Source organism: Antechinus flavipes, chromosome 1 (assembly GCF_016432865.1).
Source record: "Antechinus flavipes isolate AdamAnt ecotype Samford, QLD, Australia chromosome 1, AdamAnt_v2, whole genome shotgun sequence".
Taxonomy (NCBI): Eukaryota; Metazoa; Chordata; class Mammalia; order Dasyuromorphia; family Dasyuridae; genus Antechinus; species Antechinus flavipes.
In genome coordinates, this window is record NC_067398.1 from 52,101,873 (window position 1) to 52,108,443 (window position 6,571).

The following is a 6,571-nucleotide window of genomic DNA, read 5'->3' on the forward strand; positions in this document are numbered from 1 at the left end:
ATATTGTGAAATGCTTCTGTTTACTAACAAAGTCAAAGAAAAGGCAAATGATAGTCCCTGCCCTATACAAGTTTATAGTCTTATAGGGAAGATAACTTGCAAACACTAGGTGAAAAACAGAAATAGAATAATTTGAAGGTCATCATCAGAGGGACGACACTAGGGTAGTAGGACATGAAGTTGAACCTAGTTCTTCTGATCCCAAAGTTTTCACTCTTCCTAGTGAAACATCTTTAAAAAATAAAGGAAAATTCTATCAGGTCAAGTGGACCCATTAGGAAGAATTTCTGGAAGGACATTACAAGAGTCCCCAAAGGAGAAGCCATACCTATTGGGAGATCTGCACTATGGGAGAAATTGCCCATCCAGAACCAGGAAAGCATAGGAAAGAAAAGTCACTCAATGGTGCCGAGCTCTCCTTCCCAAACAGGGTGACCCTGAAGGTAAATGGGTGCTATTTACCCGGTATGCCCCTTGGACAAGTCACAGAAGAGTTTACATGAGGTAATAAATAGTTGTATTTGGTAAGAAAGTACAACTCCACAAAATATACCTACTTCATGCTCTTAAGTGGTTTAGCAAAAGCCCAAGGTAAGCAAAAAGCTATTCTGGAGCAGTTAGCTCAAGAGGAACAACAGGATGTTTAAGTAGAAACTTCACAGTTTTATGGGACTGTTTGGTTATAATGTATTAATAACAGTGGCTGACATTTTATGGAATCCTTTTAAGGTTTACAAAATACACCATGTACATTACCTCATTAGATCCTCCTAGCCTGTGGGATAATTGCTATAGGTATTATTAACCCCATTTTACAGATGAGGAAACTGAGGCTAAAAGTTAACTTGCCCAGCTAGTAAATAGGATCACAGAACATTAGAATAGGAGATCTAGAGTCGGAGAAAAAGGGAGAGCTCATATAGGCCCTCACTCTCTTATTTTATAGATAAGGATTCTGAGGCAGAGAAAAAAGTTAAGTGGTTTGTCTGAGATTACCCAGGTAGTTCTAGTGGCAGAACAGGGATTAAATTCTGAGGCAGAATTTAAATCTTAGTCTCCCTGACTCCAAGGACAGCATCCGATTTATTTTTGCATGATATTCTGTGGACTATAGACTATATTTGCAATTACAGTAATAGAAAATCAATATAGTTTAATAATCTAGAAGATGGTTGGTAGTCAGGAGAGCTGTGCTGAGTCAACAATTCTGGCGAACTTACTATCCATATGACCTCATAGGCTAGCTATTTAACCCATCTGAATTTCAGTTTTCTCATCTATTAAATGGGGATAATAATACCATGTGGTTCACAGGCCTATTGTGAAGATGGAATTAAGAGGAATCAGACTAATTCAACTAGGCTCCAGAAGGCTCTAGGCTCTGAAGTAGGTGCCAAACAGGTTATTATCTGTGGAAGAGTTTGAAAGACAGACCACTCCAAGTAAGGAAACTGTCCTACAGATACTACCAGTATCAGTAAAATGATCCATCTTCCTAAACAGTGGACTCTCTCTCACTTAAAGTCTTCAGGCTAAAGCTGAATCAGCATTTATTGGGACAACAGAGTCAAGAAGATGTGAATTCACAGCCTGCCTCAGTTAATTATTCAGCTGTTGGACAAGAACACTGAAATGGTCTCAGCCTCAGTATTCTCATCTGTGAAATTGGATACAATAATGCTTACTTCTTAGGATTGCATGAGGATTAAATGAGAGACCTTGTGTCAACTTGATCCACTACATAAATGCTAGTATTATGGGAATAAGAAATAAAATTTCCTTTTATTATTCGAGACAGAGCAATTATGTCTGCAAATTTTGGTTAACTGAAAGTCCGTTTTAATATTAACTTCATCTGTGTAATGAGATATAACAAATTTATTTAAGACTCTTAAGTATTCCTTAGATAAGAAGCCAGAGGAAAATCTCAACTCTCTGATTTCTCTGCAACATGTAAATCTTCTTCCTCAATCAGGTATACTAGTCAGATTACAGATTAAACTACATTTAGATGGTTCAATTTGTGAATTCGCTAAACAGGTCTGTAACCTGACAATCTACAGAATTGGGTTTCTTTTTTAAAAAGAGATTTGCTTCGTATGAGATTATGAACCTTTTTGACTAAATTTGATCAAATTTTATGACCTTGAAGGAAGTATAGGATTGTGTTTAATCTTCTCTTTAGCTCTTATGGCCCAAGAAAAAATTTTAAGATTACAATGAGCAAATAAATTATTTTTCTGTTACTCAGATGCAATGTGAGACTTTTGATAATGGTTCAGGTTTTCTCTGAAACCTAAACTTATGTTTGAGCATAATAATAAAATCTGTGTTTCTACTTCCACAATTTCTGTAGTAAATATTTATTTGTTATCAACTCAGAGAAGAAATATTTCTCTCATAGTACTAGCTACTTTTATTATTATGAGAAGGGATTCCTGGCAGGTCCAAGTTTTAACTTTGATGTTCCAACTAAGAGGTTCTGCATCATATTTTTCCAAACTATAAAGTATAAATATAGGTCTGGAAAGAACAGATAAATTATAAAATTATAGGATCATGAATCTAGAGCTGGAAGGTATCTCATTTTATAGTCGAGGAAACTGAATCCCAGAAAAATTAAATAATTTGCCCAGAATCATAGGAACAGCTGAGATTTGAGATTTGCTGCCTTCTAGAAGTACCATAAAAATGTAAGTTATTATTATCACTAGCTATGATAATATGAAAGGAGCATTTGAGAGGAATTCATTCAAAGGAGCTATCAAAAGAAGGAGCCCTAGTATTCAAACAAAAACCTATAAAATCCTAATGAGGTTTGTCTACCCCTCTCCCCCAACTATTCCCTGCTCTTTCTTTTCTGTCTAGAACTAGGACTCCCCCAACTAACATGATTCTTAGAAGCTGCCTTATGAGATCCAACAGTCCTTCCCATCACCTTCTAGTTGCTGGTTTGGGGATTCATTAAAATAGCTTTTTTTGCCTCTCCAAAGTAAGTATTTTCTAAATTTTAGGCTCCAGCTTGACATTAATTTTCCCAGTGGCTCCCAAGGATCCACAAGGACTGACTGACTTGTTTTTCAGACTTTTCAGTCATGTTCAACTCTTCGTGAACCCATTTAGAGTTTTCTTGGCAGAAATATAGGCGTGGCTTGCTGTTTCCTTCTCCAGTTCATTTTACAGATGAGCAATTAAGGCAAACAGGGTGCAGGATCATACAGCTAGTAAATGTCTAAGGTTGGGTTTGAACTCAGAAAAAGAGATGTACTTGATTTCAAGCCCAGGACGCTATGCATTATGGCGCCATCTAGCTGCCACTAGAGGAACACAAAAAGTTATCTCAATTTGAGTAAAGTGGTTCATTAATTGGGACTTTGATCACTTCCATTGAAGGGGAATTCTGAAGTTCTTCTTTTATTCTTTTAGCATGCAAATTTGCTTTCATCTTTAATAAATAGTAAAATTATAATTGTTTTAAAATAAATTTCATTATAATTTATTATCAGTTCATTTGTATATCTGTTTTATATACTTACATACCTGGGACTAAATAAAAATTTCTCAAGTGACAAGGAGTTGCAAGTGAAAAAAGTTTAAGAATCCTTGGTCTATATGATCTATAAGGTCTTTTTCAATTCTAATATTGTAGGATTCTGGAAAAAATTAGTGGCTCTACTTGGATGTGGTCTGTTAGACTATAAATAGCAGTTTGCACCAGCCACAGCCTTTAGGGATTCTGAAGTTCTAGGAAATGTATTGTCTTGGGAACAAGGTTCTCCAAAAAGGATTTAAGGGGTAGGGTGAAGTCAGGGGTGTCAGGGAACCTCACAAGGCTGTGGCAGCTAGTTCTGAGCAGTTAAGAGTAAAAACAGACATTCTATAAATTACACTTTTATTGTTGGTTGGGTTTTTTCCCCCTTCACTGGTGTGTCATTTTTGAAAAACTCCATTTTTTTGAACCTATGGAACAGAAATCGAAAACAAAATTACCTTTATCTCTTTTGAGACAGAAAAAGGTGCAAGGAAAGGGAACTGGATCTACCCCACAGCCACCCAAATTTGTTGGTCCAATTGCAGAGTTCTGAGGAAGCCCTGGGCTCTTCTCTCTGGTGATAGGTAAAATCCTAGTCCTCCATGGACTACTCTCTCCTTTTCTCCCTTCTATCTGTCAAGGCCTCAGCATTCATAATAATAGCTCGATTGACAAACTTATCCTTTAGAACTGGGAGGCAAACAGGGAAAGGAAACATCTCTATATGCAATCCACATATGGACCAAAGTATGCCAGGTAGATATGTTAATGAAGAAGTATGATTGCCTATATCTGACTATGCTTAAAGCCCAAGCCTTTTGCCCATTCCCAATATTTAGTCATTTGATAAATACTTAGTAGGCAAACAGAATCTTAGATTTATAAAATATGAGATCTGGAATGACCTTAAAACATAGGATATTATAATCAATCAACAAGTATTTATCAAGCACTTGACTTTATGTCACACATTTTAATAAGTTCTGGGCACAAAAATAAGCCCTTAAGGAGTTTATATTTTAGTGAAGGAGGCAGCAAATAAATAAGGTTGAAGGTGATCTGAAAGGGAAGATTTTAGCAACTGGGGGAAATGGGCAAGACCTCCTGCAGAAAATAGAACTTGAGAATAAGTTGGCATTTCTCAGTAAGGAATGGTCAAAGGATATGAACAAATCAATTCTCCAAAGTACTGCAAACTCTTAACAACTATAAGAAAGAATGTTCCAAATCACCAGTGTAAGAGGAATGCAGATCACCTTGAAGTTTTAACTCTTATCCTGCAAAATGACAAAAATGAGAATAGCTGATTTTAGAGGGACGATGGGAAGATATACACACTGGTGCATTGTTGGTGGAGCTGTGAATCAATACAGCTATTTTGAGAGGCAATTTGCAATTATGCAAATAAATTGACATAGAGATTTCAGTACTAGGCTCATATTCCCAAGGAGGTCATTGATAAGAAGAAAATCCCTACCAAAATATTTATAGCACATTTTTTTTGTGGCAGCAAAGAATTGAAAACAAATTAAATGTCAGTTGGGGAATGATTAAATAAATAGTGGTACATATATATAATGTTACTGTGTCATAAGAAATTATGTATGAAATGAATATGTATGTAATGAATAAATATAGAAAGATCTATGTGAGCTGCTGCAGAGTAAAGTAAATAATGTATAAGCCAAGAAAAATTATGTATACAAAAGTCACAATAATGTAAGAGGAAAGAACAATCAAAAATATTTTTTACAAAATTATGAAGAACAAACATAGCTCCTAAGAAGATAATCACACTCCATCTCTGCAGGCCCACAGATGTGGTACATTTCATACACTTTCAAACTGTTTTTGATGTGTTGATTGGTTTTACAGATTTTTTTTTCTTCTTTTTTCTTTAAAAATTATTATTTGTTTACATAGCTATTTGCTAAGGGAAGGTAGAAAAAAGTTGGGAGCTCTAGTGATGTAAAAACCAAGAGATATCAATAACCAAAAAAAGAGGAAATAATATCAATAAAACATTTTAAAACTTTCAAAAGCCAGCAAAAGAAAATTCAGAAGGAGACATGGACAGACTAATGTTAGTACTATCTTAAAATTTATATGTAATGATATATATGCATACATATATATTATGTCATAGCTTTATAGTTCTATATACAATCCTCTTTTTCTGGTTTTTGTACATGGAAATTTTCATTTTTGTTGATGATTTTCTAATTTACAATAGCTTTTATTAAAAAGATGTTAAAATTAGAAGGGATTTTGTAATGATAATAATAGCTAACATTAGGTAGTGTTCAGAGGTCTGCAAAGCACTTTTCATCTATTAGATAGCTAACAAACACACATACATACACAGGTAGTATTTTAAGGTTTGCAAAGTATTTTTATAAAACATTTTACAAGAATTCTGTGAGCTATTATTATTATTATTATTACTATTATTATTATTATTATTCCCATTTTACAAATGAGAAAAATCCCCCAAGAGAGAAAAAAATTACTTCCTTAGATTGGAAGACTAGATTTGAACTCAGTTTTTCCAGCCTCTAAAATCAGCACTACCATAGAACATAGAAGTATAGGGTGATAGATTTAGATCTCAAAGAGATTTTAGACTTGATCAAGTCCATTTTTACTTTTTACATTTTACACCTCATTTTACAAGTGATGTCACTTTGCTAATATATGCAATTAATAAATATCTTAGGGGATTTGAATCCAAATCTTCCACATTCCAAGTCCCTATAACTGGAAGAGATATTAAAACATGGAATCGATAGAGCTAGATGGGGGTACAGGGAAAAGGAAAGGGAATTAGCATTTATATAGCAATTTTATTATTGTTGTTAAGTCGTTTTTTTCAATTATACCTGATTCCCAGTGATCCCATTTGGGGTTTTCTTGATAAAGATATTGGAATGGTTTGCCATTTCCTTCTCCAGCTTATTTTACAGATGAGGAAACTGAGGCAAACACAATGAAGTGATTTGCCCAGGATCACATAGCTAGTGTTTAAAATTATACTTTATT